At 43.1% G+C, this 18,834-nt stretch overlaps 1 pseudogene; it reads right to left on the reverse strand.

Moving 5' to 3' along the window:
* Nucleotides 1-5,484: 5,484 nt before the first annotated feature.
* LOC125989519 (5S ribosomal RNA) lies at nucleotides 5,485-5,602 on the reverse strand (annotated as a pseudogene).
* Nucleotides 5,603-18,834: the final 13,232 nt, after the last annotated feature.

Below are 18,834 nucleotides of genomic sequence, written 5' to 3' on the forward strand. Positions count from 1 at the left end.
GTGTATATGTGTGTGTGAGTGAGATGTGTGTCCTATGGAAGAAATCAGTAATGGAGAATGTTCAGGAGGCTGTTGATCAATAATAGGGTAATTGAGAAGTGGATGATGGTGTGCTTAAGTTGGTTGGAGAACCTAAGATGAGCAGTGTGTGGCAGTAGAGAAAATAAGACGTGTGTGGCAGAAAGTAACGAGAACGGTGGCTTGATAGGACGAAAATAAGAGACAGCAAATGTTGTGTAGAAGACGGTGAAAGATGTTGTATGTGGACATGATGAAAGGGGGCAACAGCAAAGTTGGCCTGCCCTTTGAGAGGGTGAGACTGATAAGCGTGCCTGCGCTCGCGCGTAGTCGCGGGTCGGGGCTGTGCGCGTAGGCCTGTGCTATGCTCGTGTGGGCGGTGGGCCGGCATCATGATTGTTGCAGGAAATGGCCAGCCTGTGACCAATCAATATTGATGCCGCGTCCCCCCCTCGCACGGGGGGTGCTATGGCTGTGGGCGAGGCAGGGAAAGTGTGAGTTTTTCAGAGAATGTTTGAAGCAGGGTGATGCTTAAGGAAGATGTGACAACATTAGCATGAAGGATAAAAGGCACTGATGAGAAAAAAAAAAGGTATAACCAAAACGTCAAAATAGAGGATGACGTTTGCGCAGCGTTGTTTGTTGGTATTGTTTGTGATCTGTGTCTGCTGTTTTTGTGTTGTCTGTGTGCTGTCAGTGTTATGTGTTAAAAGGATGAAATTGGCTAATATACGTAGGTGCACAAAATAATCTATTAGACTGATTTGCACCGCAAAACAAAATCAATTTTGAAAAAATAGGAAGTAAAGAAAAGCAAGCAATTTGTTTATGGGCAGAAACTGGTCCACACTGCATTAATGCCAAGCCTTGATGAAACAAAATTTGAGAGATGGAAAGAACTTGCTTTCTGGAATTGGATGAAGAAAAATTATGTAATAACGACATTTCAAAGCTAAATTTAAAATTTGAGAATAAGAGAGCGATTGAGCTAGTTAAAGTTAAGAAACAACAACAATTAACTATTATATTAATTCACTGGCAGTTATTTTGTTGATTTTTTTCCGATTGGTGGATTGGTTTGTCACTTTGAGAAAGAAAAACTTCCGATGCAAATGGGCAGTAATATTATCTGCCCGTACAAATGAACCGATACATACGGGCAGCAATATTGAGCCATGAAGTTGTCACGTGATGTTGACTTGACACATGGCTCAACAGCGGGGATGAAAGGGCAGTTCAGTCGGCTTTATACAACATATGGATTTGATTCATATTCAAAACATTTATAAAAAAAAAAATAAAAAAATTGTAGAGCTTGTTTACCATGTGCTAAACTCAATCCACAGGGTTATAATGACTGGTCATAATAGATGCATTCTCAAAATGGATTGAATTGGCTTCAAAATAAACACTGATTGCCTTAACAGTGGCAAAAATGTTATGTAACGAAATAATACTTTGGCAACAACAGCTGTAGAAGTTAAAGAATTAAATTAATATCTCTAAAATGAATGTTTGATAATTGGTTTCAGGTAACTACCTATAAGAGTAACTGGTAAAAGAAACGATTGATTGCTAATGGCAAAACAAGCTGCAAACCAGAGAGAAGAAGTAAAAAAGAAAAAAGAAAAAAATTGAAGATGTCATGTGTATGGGTTTGTGACCGATTCTTTATGTTGTACCATTACCATTGACCAAAGATTGTGTGAAATCTGTCACGTCTACTGATTGTGAAATGTGCAACAGAGCGTTCTATATAATATCCGTTGAGGAAAAGAAAAGAAACCACTGCTTCTAGAGAATGTAGTCAACCAAAATTGTATATGTATCGACACGCCAAGATCTGGGGAAAAGCTGATAAAAACCAAAATGTCTTTAAATTTGAGAGGCGACGATGATCTGACTTTAATTGATGCAATTAGAGTCCCTAGAGGAGTTCCTGATTAATAAGAATTAATTGACCAAATTGCAGCAGGATGGGAGTCTTCCATTTGTTGGTGGTGTACGATAAACAAAAACGTAGACAGGATAAATTACATCCATTACAACGTGCAAAAATTGGGCAATTGGACACAAGCGGGGCTTGAGGCAGTGCATGAACAGCTAGCCACGACTTCCCTAATGGCCTTCCAGAATCACATTGCTCTTGATATGTTGTTGTCTGAGAAAGGAGGGGTCTGTGCAATGTTCGGAGAGCAGTGCTGTACCTTTATCCCTAACAACACCGCCCCTGATGGGAGCCTGACAAAGGCCATTGCAGGCCTGCGATCCCTCAACACGAGGATGAAAGAGCACTCTGGCGTGGACACATCAATGTGGGACAACTGGATGGATGCCTTTGGGAAGTATAAAGCACTTGTGTCCTCAATTATAATATCAGTTGCAGTATTTACTGCTATACTCACCTTGTGTGGATGTTGTTGTATTCCATGTCTGCGTGCTCTGTTTAATCGTCTCATCACTACAGCAATATCGCCCATGGAAGACAAGATGGCCCGGGTATGCCTAATGTCTGAACGCCAACATGTTGATGATAACGATGAAGATGAAATTTTTGCACTTGAGTTTACAGACTTTTTCCCAGATCTGTGTGTTTCCGAATGATGATGATGCAACAATTAACCTTTTGGGTGTAAACATATTTGTGCTCATACCTGTGATCCGACAACTGAAAATCGAGTGAAGTGGTTGTTCTTGGTGATGTAAAAATTGAGCTAATATGTGATAAACAGGGAGGAATGTTGGAATAATTTTAAGTGAAGCTTTGGCCTGCCAGACCTGGAGGCCTCGCCTTTACGAGTTTATCTTTTCCTTTTATCTAGGTTCTTCCTTTTATGTGATAGGGATGTCTTTTGATCCCTGTCAGCCATTTGTATCCTTCCTGTCCTTATGTTGTCTGTGTGTTTTGGTTCCCATAAGAGGCCTTCACTAACAATGAGCAGGGCTTATTTGCATAGGTGACATGTTCTTTGTTTGATTCACAGGAACTTCATTCCTTTTATTTAGCGGTAGGTTTGGTTCATAGCTTGTAGTTTATCAGACCTGTTTTTCTTTGTTAAAGGTTACATACAGTTAGAAGTAGTTGCATAAAAGTTATCCCATATTTACTCAATGTTTGTTTAAGGAACTGCATACCGGTTACCTCACGTTTGCTTAATGTGTGTTGAAATGTTTAGGACAAGTTACTTATTATTATTATGTGTTAATTACCAAGTAGATAAAGTTAGCAAAGGTCTAGTTGCATTTGTTCCACAGCAAAGCGGCAATCAACGTGCTTCAGGGTATTTGACCGCAGTCGAGGACGAGTCAGCCAACTGTGAGAGAAGACAGCTGGGGACAGCCTCTGCGGGGGGTCACGAGCCAACAGCGAAGTGCTAATTCACACCACACTACATTCTTTTGCTAATCAGCGTTGCTACAGACACAATCCCCCCTCCCTTTAGTGTAGCAACGCCTCTGTAACCAGGGCAACCATAACATTAAAAAGAGGGGCACGTGGAGTAAGGACTGAGAACTGATGGAGGTTGTAACTGAGATTGCTTTCTCTATCGTTCTCCTCGCGAGTAAACCTGTTCTGGTTGTCTTCTCCTCTTCATTCCAGCGAGTGATTTAATGTCCAATCGTATTTAGACCCAACACGCAGCCATTAAACTGGTGAAGGAATCCCAAGCTCTGTGTGGCAAAGGACAACTCCGTCTCCACAAATTCATCTCCAATGATCGAGCAGTTCTAGAATCAATCTGTGAGAGTGAAAGAGCCAAGGGAGTAAAAGACGTACAGATTAGCCATGATGAGCTACCAGTTCAGCCAGTTCTTGGAGTGAGATGGAATGTAGAAATGGACACTTTCTTTTTCAAGGTCATACTCGAAGAGAAACCATGGACACGACGTGCAATTCTCTCAGTTGTAGCCTCCATGTATGACCCTTTGGGGTTTTTAGCCCCATTTCTACTCTCAGGCAACAGGTCCTTCAGAAAATGTGTCAGAAAGGCATCAGCTGGGATGAGCCACTTCCAGATGAGATAAAGCCAAGGTGGGTGTGCTGGGTCAGTGAGCATAGAAAATATTGAAATCAAAAGATGCTCCTCGCAACGAATGGAAGCTTGCAAGGGTGGTAGACGTGTGTGAGGATGCAGATGGACTTGTTCGCAAAGCAACTGTGCAGGTGAACGTCCTAACAAGCCATCTGTTGTTGAACGTCCCATCCAGAAATTAGTTGTTTTAGTGGAAAACACAACTCCCTGCGTGTCAAATTAGACAATCGTTTAGATATAGCGTTAAAATTACCATTGATTTAGTTACCGAGAAGTGCGTTGCTCATCATTGGTATGTTGTTAAATCAATGGCTAATTTGGTGGGAGTATAAATGACTGCATACATTTGCAGAAGAAATATAATTTATTTTGCTGTTTCCTCTAATTTGTCATTATTCATTCTGCTGTTTTTCTCTAATTTGTATTTTGTTCATAACCGGTTACATATGGGAGATTGCGTAGCGGGCGCGGAACAAGGAACAAAGAAGTTGAGGAGCGATAGGAGCGAGAGTGACGAGAGAAATAGCGAGCGGAGCGATTGAACGACGAAAGTTAATTTGGCTATACCTGGTCAACGGCGCACACGGTAGCTGTGTTTTAAAGAATAACTTTGTGTTGTTGACTCAAGTTGTTGATTGTAACGTCTATTGTGCAATGTGTGCTTGTAACGTGTTTGTGAAGTACATGGTGATGTATATGTGAAAGTTCTGTAATGTCAAATATTAATTTGTTTCATTTCATTTTTCTAGTTTTCACGGTGTCTAAAGTCTAAGTCAAAGTCTGTTCATGTATGAGAACATTAAATAGTTTCAACATCAATACGAGGCGTGGATCTTTCGACCGGGAGTAGCTACAGTGGTTGATGTGAAAATGTTGCATTTTATAGATGAAATCGCCCCTAAAAACTAACTTAAAAGCTTTTTTTCCTAAGACTTTTGGCGTTTCATGGAAACATGGCTATTATGAAAAGTTATTGAGTTTGATTCCCACATGTGAGTGTGTGTGAGTGATGGTGTGAATGTGTGTGTAAGTGACAAAAAGAAAAAAAGTTTTTGACAGCTTTTATGTGGTAGCCTGAATTTGCCATTGCGACCTGCATTTTGCTGTATCAAAGTAAATGTCAGGGTTAAAAGGGGGAAAACCCCTACATGGAAGCGCAATGTGTTGTGTTGGGTTCTTTTACAAATAATGACTGCTGCTTTGAGTTCACACGGAGCCAGCCTCTTTATTCACTGTACATGGTGAGCACTCTAGCGGTAAAAGACGGAACTACAGTGGTATGGATGACACCACACAATATAGCTTTGAAACTCGGGTTATAGTTTCAATGTCGAAGTTAAAACTAGGCTTGCAGTTTCCGAATGCCATACGATGGGTGTTGTAAAGATTTGCTGCAACGATTGAGGTGCAAAAAAAAAAAAAAAAAAAAAAAAGGTTACAGCACCTGATATTCCGAGGCGGTCTCCCGTCCAAACACTAACCAGGCCCAATCTTGCTTAGCTTCCAAGATCGGACGAGATCGGGTGTTCTCAGGGTAGTATGCCATAAATGGTGGTTGATGTCAAAATTTTGCATTTTGCAGATAAAACCGCCCCTATAACGGTTTATTTGGGGCACTTACATTTTTTAGAGTTACTTCCGGTTTAGTTGAGTTCACTTCCGGTTTGTTTGTGGTCAGTCCAGGTTAAAAAAGGTCACTTCCGGTTTATTTGGGGCACTTTCAGTTTGTTAGGAGTCACTTCCGTTTCTTTTTGGGGTCACTTCGGGTTTATTTGGGGCAGTTCCGGTTTACTTTATGTCACTTCCGGTTTGATTTGGGGAACTTCTGGTTTAATCTAGGTCACTTCTGGTTTATTTGGGGCACATCCGGTTTATTGTAGGTCATTTCTGGTTTAATTGGGTCACTCCCGGTTTAATTTAGGTCACTTCCGGTTTGATTTGGGGCACTTACGGTTTAATTTAGGTCACTTCCGGTTTATTTGGGGCACATCTGGTTTATTTTAGGTCATTTCCGGTTTAATTGGGTCACTTTCGGTTTAATTTAGATCACTTCTGGTTTGATTTGAGGCACTTCTGGTTCAATATAGGTCACTTCCGGTTTGATTTGGGGCATTTCCGGTTCACTTTCTGTTAAAATTGGAGCACTTCCGGTTCACTTCCTGTTCATATTGGGGCACTTCCTGTCCATTTTGGGGCCCTTCCTGTTTGTTTTGGGGCACTTCCGGTTCAGTTTGTGTTCATTTTGGGGCACTTCTGGGTCAATCCAAGATGGCCGCCCCACTGTGGAAGTGGGGGTGAAGGGGTGAATATGGTAAGCATAAGGTGAACAGTTCAAAGTTGGAACGGGTTGAATTGGTTAAAAAATGTAGAAATTAGAAAGGAAAAAACAAATTTTGGAGAATTTGGCGTGAATTTCAAAATTGAAATTTTGGAATTTTTGGTAAGTGGGAAGTTGTGGAATAGGTAGGCAAAACATGAACAGTTGAAAGTTTGAAAGGGTTGAATTGGTGAAAATATTTCGAAATTAGAAGGGAAAAAACAAATTTTGGAGAATTTGGTGCGAATTTCAAAATTGAAAATTTGGAATTTATGGTAAGTGGGAAGTTGTGGAATAGGTAGGCAAAAGTTTAAAGTTGGAATGGGTGGAATCGGTTGAAAAATGTAGAAATTAGAGCAAATGTTGAATGCCCCATAGAGAATGAATGGGAATTTAAAAAAAAAATTGCGCCAAAATTTTTGGGAATTTGGAACGAAACGAAAACTACAGGTTTAAAAGGTTAGGTTTTTGAATTTACCAATTTTGGGCGTGTCAAAAATCTTCCCGAATGTGATTTGAATGTGCTGAATGATGTGAATTTTCAGCTGGAAAGACATAAATGTGAAATGTTGAATGTGCCATTAAGAATGAACGGGGAAAAATTTGTTGTAAATTTGTTGTAAATTTGTCGTAAATTTGCGAATTTTGCGAAAACGGAAAATTTTCGGAATGAGAAAAATCTCGTGAATATTTAAAATACGTCAAAAATGGAATGGAGTGAATCGTACCGTAATTTTCGGACTATAAGTCGCGTTTTTTTTCGCAGTTTGGGTGGGGGGGCGACTTATACTCAGGAGCGACTTATATATGTTTTTTTTCACAAATCTTTACTTCATCATTAACACATCACTTACAAGTATAGTTGACCACTTCACATGTTATTTTTAGTATAGTTGATCACTTCACATGCTTTTATGTCTATCTTGAACATATTCAAAACAAAAAATAGAGAAAAAATCAAATAAAGCAATTAACACTTTAAAGCGCCATATCCAAGTCCACTGTCTGCTGTATGCACACTTGCTCCATTTTTGCTCCTCTTATATTTATTATGTTATTTGTTTATTTATTATTTATTCATCACTCTTATTTATTCATTGTTTGTGCCTTCTTGTTTTTTGTGTTGTTTACTAGTATGCATATTGTGTACTATGTCTTGTCACCGTGGGATAGTGGAAACGTAATTTCGATCTCTTTGTGTGTCTTGGCATATGAAGAAATCGACAATAAAACAGACTTTGACTTTGATGAAACAACCAAATAAACAAAACAAAAAAACTACGTCTGAAAAAAATATATTTTCAGACGAAACTGGATGAGGACGCTCTAAATGGGAAGGGCTTAAGAAAAATGGCACCAAAAAGAAACTCATATTTTGCAGGTAACAAACTTCAAGTTGTAAAATATGCAGCCGAAAACAGTAATCGAGCAGCAGAAAGAAAGTTTGGAGAACCGTGATGTACCAAAGCATTACTGTAATTTGAATTTCAAGTGACGTCAGTGGCACGGCGCGCCACCTTCAATAGAAGGTTTGAAAAACTATTATGGCTTTTACGGACGCCCGGTCCTACTCCACTGAGCTCTTGTTCACCTCGGTGGATCGAAGTCGGGGGCCGGCGCTCGTCCGGGTGGCTGTCTGCGGACGGTACATGGGGCTCGGACATGGCTTTTACGCACGCCCGTTCCTATTGTTTGGAGCTCTCTTCCACATCGGTGGCTGGAAGTCCACGCCGCCACACGCTTGGAAGTTTGTTTTGTTAAATAAAGAGCCGTTTACCAAACCCACATCTTTCTTTGTACTTTGTTAACGCTACAATATAGTTATATAGTAGATCTGTGGAATAACGACGAGGCTGACGTCAGGACGCACGCGCGGCGTTGTTGACAAAGGACGAGGAATTTGATCGATGGATTTAATGATTTAAAGTACACAGATGTTTTGATAATATTGCTTATATAATAGTTATTTGAAATATAATTTATATATCGTTATAAGGGCCTGTGGAATATTTTGAATTGCAAGTGCCGTCAGCCGCGTGCACCCATTGTTGACAAAGAACGATCGATGGATTTAAGGAATTGGAGTGACACAGATGGTTTTATAAACGTGTTATTTATGTAATAGTTCTCTTTAATAACTCTATATGTTACGTCAGGCCCATTCTCAGCTCTTCGTTTGTGTTTGTCACGTTAGCATACCTATCGTTTAGCCTGTTGTTGCTATCGTATCGAACGATCGATGGATTTGATGAATTGGAGTGACACAGATGGTTTTATAAACATGTTATTTATGCAATAGTAGTCTTTAATAACTCTATATGTTACATCAGGCCCGTTCTCAGCTCTTTGTTTGTGTTTGTCACGTTAGCATACCTATCGTTTAGCCTGTTGTTGCTATCGTTTAGCCTGTTGTTGCTCGTTCATGACTGTTCTTGGTGTGGGATTTTGTCGAATAAATTGCCCCCCAAAATGCGACTTATACTCCGGAGCGACTTATATATGTTTTTTTTCCACTTTTTGGGGCATTTTATGGCTGGTGCGATTTATACTCCGGAGCGACTTATAGTCCGAATATTACGGGATGTGGAAGTAGTAGCAGGACAAAACAGTGAGGAGAATAAAATAGAAGAAGAAGAAAGTAAATGGTGTAGAATATCAAGTGTGAAGGCCTTCGCCTTCACACTAATAAAGTGAATGGTGTAGAATAACATAAGTGTGAAGGCCTAATTACTTCTCCATGAATTCGTCTTTGCAACAATAACACAAAAAGCATATGCATGTTGTTTTTGACAGACTGAAAACAGTAATAGCATGGCGATGAGAGATTTACTGTCCCTAACATGTGCGCTTATGTGTTTTGTATAATGAATTAGGAAGCTGTCGGTGAAATAAAAGAAAAACATGTCAGCGGTACTCTGCCAGCAGGGAAGTGATGAAATGCTCCCTTGCAAGCACTCATCTCATGCAGAGCTTTTCGAATTTATGCTTGAAAAAAAAAAAAAAAACAGCCATGTGCAGTTCTGTTGACAATTCAGGTTTCACAAGGTTATTTAAGGGCATGTAAAGAAATAACTGAAACAGAACCCAAGTGAGAAAATTGAGAGGGGTGGGAGGGGAAGGGGGGCATCTGATTCAAACCAGTGTATATCTTGGATGTTCCTTTGTAATCCCAACTCGGTGTGAATATGTCAACTGTGCAGGCCGACACCAGCACAGTGTACACCAGAAATGGAATGTGAGCATTTGGGAAGTTGGCCTGTGCTTGTTTTGAACCGCTTACAAGATTTCTGTTGTCTCGGTCACCACCACCGCCAGATCAGTCAGGCTTAAGACCTTAATTGACCACAACGCGGCAATTTATATTTGCCGCTCCTTAGCTTACTCTCTAAGAATCGTTTTCATGCATGTGGTGGTTTTTGCTTATTTATGCTAACGGGTATAAAAATAAGGATCCACAATGTCTGAGTCTCTCATCAGCGAAACTGCATATCAACAAAATCATACTGGTTGTCTACAAAAACACGCTAACAACTCCCCAGTGTGTTCGAGTGAAATGTTTTCCCATGTCGAATAAAGAGTTTGAATATAATTGGCCACTGTGCGGTCCGATGCTATTGTGTCTTGGCAAGGAGATAAACACGACTTTAGCGGTTTAGAATCAAGGCTGGAGGATAAAAAAAAAAAAAAAATGATGTAGGCATCTGTTTGAAAGGAACAATACAAGTGAAGAATGCCAAATAACATGCGGGCGTATAAATCACAACAGGCATATAGTACAGTAGTGTGTAAGCAAGTGGCTTATTTTATTTGCACTCAAATGCATTGCACATTCTCTTCTGCTTGAAAAAAAGAAGAAAATGAATCCATCAAATCTGTTATTCTTCAAAGTAGAGAAAATTAATTTCGCCTGTGTCAGCATTTTTTGCAGACTCAAGCACTGACTGTACAAACTGAAAAATGTTTTCTCACATTTTGGAATCTGAAAACAATCGAGAAGACAGCAGAAAGACAAGAAAGGTAATACCCAGTTTTTCTTTTAACTTTGCTGGACAACATCATGAAGTGTAGAAAGCCAACATAGTTTGACTTCACTGGCGGAGCTAGAGGGGAAGCCAAGGTGTTCTGACCCCCCTTCTCCCCCCAAAAATATGCTTGACTTTTGGGTATTTTTAGATTTTTCTGGATTTTTTTTTTTTCGTTTTCTCGTGTCTCAAATTTCTGAAGAATTTGAAGGGTTGGTAAAAAAAAAAAAAAAAAAAAAAAAAAGTTTGGCGGATCACCGGACATATCAACACCCCCCCGCCCTATAAAGAACCCTTGCTCTGCCAGAACTTAAGTTTCTTGGTGTGTGTGAGTAGTGAGTGAGCAGGCGGCAGCCTCCTTATCAGATGACAAACAAACACACCCCTGACACACCATTCATGTGCCACTGCGCAGCACTGATCTGCAAATTTGGTTTTGTCTTGGCCCATGTCCAAGACAGTCTGCTCTCCCAGAAAGGGTCAGTGCGGTTAAGAAGGCGCCTGCGTGTTGTTTGATTGTCCCTTTCAAAAGGGGGACACCGTATCCTCATTTCGGGTGAGGCAGGTGAAGGACAGTGGGCAGTGCAGTTTTTTTGCGGCCCCTTTCTTTTTCTTGCGTCCCTCCCCCCCTCCCCACCACCACCACCACCACCACCACCACCACCACCACCACCACCACAAGGATCTTGTTTCTTCATGCAGGTAAGGCAAGGTGGAGCTAGTGGCCCTCTCATATGTCAAGTTAGCCGTGAGCAAAGCTGTAAAATAATGAAAAAAATGGAAGTTTAATGAATCAAAGCCAAGCTATTAACTGCAGCTTTGATATGGTTAGCGTTTTTGCTTCTTACCAAGATTGAGCATGCCAAACTTCTTAAATATTTCATTTCACAACTTTAGAAATTTAACACTTCTTAGAAATGTCTTGTTTTGGCATCATCAATATTTTTTTCATAAAAAAATAGATTTTATTGATGAGCGCATTGCAAAACAAAAGGAAAAAATCATCAATGCCAACACTGGATGATTTGGGTTGTATAAATGATAAATGATATATGTTTCAAGTTGTTCCCTTTGCTTTATTCTTTGCTTCTGCTCTCTTTTTTGGTTACATTCTTTTGGTATGTACGAAGCATTTTAATGAGTCACTGTGAGGTCAGGTTGGTCCATGTAATAGTCACGCACCCCGGAGGCCAAATGTGTTCAGCAGGAATTTTTACAGTTTTAACACAAACTTCCAAGCATATGGAATTCTAATCACCAGATGCAGCTTTTTTTTTTTTTTTTGCACTCCAGCTTCATGAATTCCCAAAAACTACCGCGGCTCTGATTGTGGCCTCGCCGCAGTAATCTCAAGTGCTTGTATGGTTTGCCCGACGCCTTCCGTAAACAGATGATTGTGTTTGCTCGCACACAAACACAGATGCTATGTGGACTGTACGTAAACTGTATTCTCTTGACTTGTAAATATTTTATGCTTTCGTCCGAGAATCAAACATATGATGCAAGAATCTTTGTGCACATATGTGAGACGGTCAGTCGCAGACATCAAATCTACACATAACCAAATTTTATCAAGAAGGAATTAATTCAATTTAAACACCACAAATGAATTTTAAAAATGCTAGTAGCATATCAGTCACGTACTGTACAGCGGATTGTGGCTATGGTACACATCCCACACATCTTTTTTCGTTTGACTCTTGCTGTAGCCTGGCATTTCTGTGGTCTAGCAGTCAGAGTTGTGACTTTATGACATCCTCTCCCATTCATTACAGTTGCTGTATATGACTGTATAGCACCTTGAGGCCCAATAGATTCTGCACAGTCAGCAAAAGGCAGAAATTGGGTTTTGCTGCGCTGGTGACCAGGCCAGGGGGTTAACCAGACACGGGGAGAACATGCAAACTCCAGACAGAGGAATCGAACCCGCACCCTCCTAACTGTGAGGCGAAGGGGCTACCCAGTGCACCACCAAACCACCCAGACAGTCCCAAGCATGTTTAAGAGGGCACAGGTAAAATTAGAAAATGCCTAAGTCAATTATCTGTCCTGGCACCCAGACAGTCCAAGCATATTTCAAAGAGGGGGGGGGGGGGCTGCAGTGCCCCCGCGCCTCCCCTCTTTCGCCGCCAGTGACTACAATCCAGTCCGTCAATTTAGTCACTCTTGAAAAACGATTCTGCTATATCTCCTGATTTCCAGCCACATCCTTCCAGATGTTTTCCATCTGCTCTCCAAGTTTTTTCATCTTCAGTCCATCATCTGGCATATCAAAGAACCTGGTTTTAGACTATTATTCTCACTCTTAGACCCCCAAAACTGTTTTGTGGATGGATGGTACACCTGCTGGCGGAAGTGAAGAACCCACATGATTTCGATCAACAGAGGTTTTGGGAAATACAAATGGTGTGTTAGCCTTTCCAAATTGAAACTCAATCCCTACTAATGTCATACAGCCATACAAAGCAGCACGCTACCCATGCTGTGCTCCGCATATGTGGGCTGGATTAGTTTACGAGCGCAATGTTTTATTTAGCACGTGTCAAAGCGCTTGTGTGGCGGGTGTGGGTGTGTCACAAACGCACTGACCCCTGTCTATAAAGAACCACAGAGGGATCGACAATGTACAATATTCTGAACGTCACTGAGAAAGTTTTGGCAAAATCTGATAATGACATATGGAGCACATCAGCGTGTGCATATGCATGATCTCTTATTCAATAGATGTCACCGCCTCGGTCACACTCATCTGAACAAGGATGCAACATGACACCAAAGCATTGAATGGCTCTCTTGTAATAACCCTGACATCATTAAAAATGAAAAGGCAACATGGCAATTACTACTTATTAGAGTCGGCGTCCGTCAGTCACATGTAGTGAGCTGTGAGTGTTTGCATCCATGTCAACCGCCAGAGCACATCCAGTCACAAGCAAACACATATGGACAAATGTTTATTTGGTTGTAAAGTTGTAAATACACTGCTCAAAAAAATTAAAGTAACACTTTGAAAACACATCAGATTTCAGTGGTGATTTTTTTTTTTTTTTAGGATATCTATACTGATATGGACAGTTTAATGTCTCAGGAACAAAAGGACGCCACATCTTTTGATGGAACTAAAAGTTTTCAGCCTACAGAGGGCTCAGTATACACACCCCAAAAATCAAAGTGAAAAAATGATGTGGCAGGCTCATCCATTTTGCCTATATTCAATTTCTGCAACTCAAAATTATTTTCAATATCTTGTGTGGCCCCCACGTGCTTGTATGCATGCTTGACAACGTCGCGGCATGCTCCTAATGAGACGACGGATGGTGTCTTGTGAGATATCCTCCCAGATCTGTCTAAGGGCATCAGTGAGCTCCTGTAAAGTCTGAGGAGCAACCTGGCGGCGTATGATGGACCGAAACATTTAGTCCCAGAGGTGTTCTAACGGGTTTAGATCAGGTGATCGTGAGGGCCATTCAATTGTGTCAATTCCTTCATCCTCCAGATACTGTCTGCAAACTCTTGTCACAATAGGCCGGGCATTGTTGTGGATGAGGAGGAACCCAGGACCTACTGCACCAGCGTAGGGTCTGACCATGGGTGCAAGGATTTCATCCCAATATCTAATGGCAGTCAGACTGTTGTTCTATAGCCTGTAGAGCAGGAGTGTCAAAGTCAAATGGACGGAGGGCCAAATAAAAAATTTAGCTACAAGCCGAGGGCCGGATTGATCGAATGTTCATTGAAATGTTTTTAAATGACGCATATAGTCTAGTGAACCTAATTGAACCTACTGAAAACCTAACAAATATATTCCAATATGATCAGATAAATAAAGCAATATTTTCTTATGGCTCTGTCAGTAATCTTTCATTTTCAACAGACACAAAAGACAAATTTCCTTTATATAAAAAATCCCCATAACATGAGCATTAAATGAAAGAAACCTGTATTGTTTAAGGCACCATCAGTAACCTATATTTTATATTTTAGCAAAAGTGGGCTAAATTTACTTCAAAGAAAAAAATAATAGCAATTTTCTATCATCCACTCAACTGAAATATTTTTAAAATATAATTGGATTGAAATACAATAAAATAAAGTGCAAAAATTTATTAATCAAAAACAACACTTTCCTCAAGGAGAAGTAACATGCAGTGAAAACAAATATTAAACTTTAACTTTTAAACTTTCTATTTTAGCAAAAGTGGGCTAAATTTACTTCAAAGAAAAAAAAATCTGCGTCTTTCGTTTCATAATGTCATCTCAGATTATACTCTTTCAGTACCGCCACACTTTCTCCACACAGAAGACACACAGGTTTTCCAGCTACCTCCGTGAACATATACTCCAACTCCCACCTTGTTTGAAACCCCCCGGTTCTCACCCCCACCTTCCTTTTTGCCATTTTTGATGGGTATCTGAAAGTTAATTTTACAGTTATGCTGACGACTGCTGTGCTAATAATAAACACTGAAATGAAGCAGCGTACTGCTCGGTGCGTCACCGTTGCATTGTGGGAAATGTAGTATTGGTGCGTGTAAAAGATCTGCGGGCTTCCGGCTTGCTGCGGTCTGCCGGCCGGTTCTAATAATAAATCAAGATCATCCCAGGGGCCGTAAAAAACCTTCTCGCGGGCCGGATGTGGCCCGCGGGCCTTGACTCTGACATATGTGCTGTAGAGGTATGTTCGTCGCTCCATGGAAATGCCTCCCCAGACCATCACCGACCCACCACCGAACCGGTCATGCTGAATGATGTGGCAGGCAGCATAGCGCTCTCCTTGGCTTTTCCAGACCCTTTCACGTCTATTACAGGTGCTCACGGTAAACCTGCTCTCATCTGTGAAAAGCACAGGGCGCCAGTGGCGGACTTGCCAATTCTGGTGTTCTATGGCAAATGCCAATCGAGCTCCATGGTGCTCAGCAGTGAGCTCAGGGCACACTACAGGACGTCGTGCCCTGAGGCCACCCTCGTGAAGTCTGTTTCTGACTGTTTGGGCAGAGACATTCACACCAGTAGCGTGCTGGAGGTCATTCAGTAGGGCTCAGGCAGTGCTCAACCTGTTCCTCCTTGCACAAAGCAGCAGATATCGGTCCTGCTGATGGGATGAGGACCGTCTACGGCCCTGTCCAGCTCTCCTAGAGTAACTGCCTGTCTCCTGGAATCTCCTCCATGCTCTGGAGATTGTACTGGGAGACACAACAAATCTTCCTGCAACAGCACGCATGAATGTGCCATCCTGGAGGAGCTGGACAATCTGCTCAACTGCAGGGGGGTTAAAAAATTGCCTCATGCTCCCAGTCGTGATAATGACTCTAGCTAAAGCCAACACTTGTGGAAAACCAGTTAAAAAAGATCAAGAGGGAGGAACTTGAAATGGTCTCCACCTGCAAAACCAGTCCTCTTTTGGGGACCATCTCGCCCTTCTAGTGCACCTGTTGTTAATTCCATCAACACCAACGCAGCTGAAACTGATTAACAACCCCCTCTGCCACGTACATGACCAAAACCTTATCAGAAAAGTCTAATTGAATTTATGCTATACCCTGATGAAAAACTGTTCCTTTAATTTTTTTGAGCAGTGTATGTTGTGCAACCCAATCAATAATCAGGAAACCAATAGAGAAGAGGGAGGAAGTCATTTGGTCTCGGTGCTGTGGTATCCCGGGCCAAGTTTATCTCCCTGGATTGTCAACTATGTTGTGTTTATTTCACTATCCACTTTACAACTCTGATAAATGTTTAACACTCATTATGAAGTCGTGGTGAACATATGTACTCTACTTACAGACGGAGGGCTATTTGGCATTCAGGTGAAAGTTCATCTTTCCAGGTGAACTTTAGTTGACCCTTTCTGAACTTTTGAATGAGAGGGGAGTTGTGACTTGTTAGCCTCACAGTTCCATGAGCAGGTTGCAATAGAGAAACCAGAAAAGTTAGAGAAAGGCATCAAACTTTGGAATATATTGGTCCGTTCATGGATCAAACACATGCTGTAAATTTAGCTACCGTATTTGCCGGTGTACAGGTCGACTCGGTGTATAAGTCGACCCCCTAAAATTCGACGGAAATTTACGATTTTATGATATATCCTTTGTATAAGTCGAGCTCAATTGTTGCATTATATTAAACTTCAAAATTCAATATGCGAAATTTATTGACGAAATGTGTTCAAATTCCGGGAGGCCGTGCGCATGCGGCTGTTTATAAGCACCGCGCAGGAGATCGCGGCCTGCGAGCTCGCGCACGCCGCCCGGCACCAACGGGAGGTCGGAAATAGCTCCAAGCCGAGCGGATCGGCACTTTATAAGCACCGCGCAGGAGATCGCGGCCGGCGAGCTCGTGCACGCCGCCCGGCACCAACGGGAAGTCGGAAATAGCTCCAAGCCGAGCGGATCGGCACTTAATAAGCACCGCGCAGGAGATCGCGGCCGGCGAGCTCGCGCACGCCGCCCGGCACCAACGGGAGGTCGGAAATAGCTCCAAGCCGAGCGGATCGGCACTTTATAAGCACCGCGCAGGAGATCGCGGCCGGCGAGCTCGCGCACGCCGCCCGGCACCAACGGGAGGTCGGAAATAGCTCCAAGCCGAGCGGATCGGCGCTTTATAAGCACCGCGCAGGAGATCGCGGCCGGCGAGTTTGCGCACGCCGCCCGGCACCAACGGGAGGTCGGAAATAGCTCCAAGCCGAGCGGATCGGCACTTTATAAGCACCGCGCAGGAGATCGCGGCCGGCGAGCTCGCGCACGCCGCCCGGCACCAACGGGAGGTCGGAAATAGCTCCAAGCCGAGCGGATCGGCACTTTATAAGCACCGCGCAGGAGATCGCGGCCGGCGAGCTCGCGCACGCCGCCCGGCACCAACGGGAGGTCGGAAATAGCTCCAAGCCGAGCGGATCGGCACTTTATAAGCACCGCGCAGGAGATCGCGGCAGGCGAGCTCGCGCACGCCGCCCGGCACCAACGGGAGGTCGGAAATAGCTCCAAGCCGAGCGGATCGGCACTTTATAAGCACCGCGCAGGAGATCGCGGCCGGCGAGCTCGCGCACGCCGCCCGGCACCAACGGGAGGTCGGAAATAGCTCCAAGCCGAGCGGATCGGCACTTTATAAGCACCGCGCAGGAGATCGCGGCCGGCGAGCTCGCGCACGCCGCCCGGCACCAACGGGAGGTCGGAAATAGCTCCAAGCCGAGCGGATCGGCACTTTATAAGCACCGCGCAGGAGATCGCGGCCGGCGAGCTCGCGCACGCCCCCCGGCACCAACGGGAGGTCGGAAATAGCTCCAAGCCGAGCGGATCAGCACTTTATAAGCACCGCGCAGGAGATCGCGGCCGGCGAGCTCGCGCACGCCGCCCGGCACCAACGGGAGGTCGGAAATAGCTCCAAGCCGAGCGGATCGGCACTTTATAAGCACCGCGCAGGAGATCGCGGCGCCTCATTGGACTTCCAGCGGGCCGCGCACTCGCGCACGGTTCAAATTTTCTAAGTGCAACGCACAATGAGATGCATGAGAAACGGCCTTGGTTACCATCACATTTGAAGCGATGAATACGAAGTTAAATTTTATGACTCGGTGTATAAGTCGAGGTCGATTTTTTTCGGTCGATTTTGGATCGAAAAAGGTCGACCAATACACCGGCAAATACGGTAGTTGAACAAACCAAACCAAACCAAACCAAACCAAAACAAAACAAAACAAAACAAAACAAAACAAAACAAAACAAAACAAAACAAAACAAAGCAAAACATTGAAAGGTTGGAATTTATTCAAACGTTAAGAGGTCAAAATTAAATTATTGCATATTTTGGGTTCATCTTCAGATATTTCAGCCAAAAGCTGAGTAGCCCGAACTATTTCTTTGGAATATAAATATTTCTTTTTTTGTCAAACGTCGAAGGGTTGTGAGGTTGAGGTGCAACCTCAGAGAACATCCATCCATCCATTTTCTGAACCGCTTAGTCCCCACGGGGGTCGCGGGCGTGCTGGAGCCTATCCCAGCCGTCATCGGGCAGTAGGCGGGGGACACCCTGAACTGGTTGCCAGCCAATCGCAGGGCACACAGAGACAGACAACCAATCGCACTCACACTCACACCTAGGGACATTTTGGAGTCTTCAATCGGCCTACCAAGCATGTTTTTGGAATGTGGGAGGAAACCGGAGTGCCCGGAGAAAACCCACGCGGGCCCGGGGAGAACATGCAAACTCCACACAGGGAGGGCCGGAGGTGGAATCGAACCCGCACCCTCCTAACTGTGAGGCGGACGTGCTACCCAGTGCGCCACCGAGCCGCCCCTCAGAGAACATGATCTTTTTTATTTTTATTTTTTTCCTGTACTAGAAGAGTGTCCTTTCACATCCACAACAGTAGATGGCAGTGGTGCTCTCATCATCAGAACTTGCGAAGGGAGTACGAACAGTGTTAATAAAGTTATTCAGCAGTTTTATA

The sequence above is a fragment of the Syngnathus scovelli genome, chromosome 2 (genome assembly GCF_024217435.2).
Source record: "Syngnathus scovelli strain Florida chromosome 2, RoL_Ssco_1.2, whole genome shotgun sequence".
In the NCBI taxonomy this organism is placed as follows: Eukaryota; Metazoa; Chordata; class Actinopteri; order Syngnathiformes; family Syngnathidae; genus Syngnathus; species Syngnathus scovelli.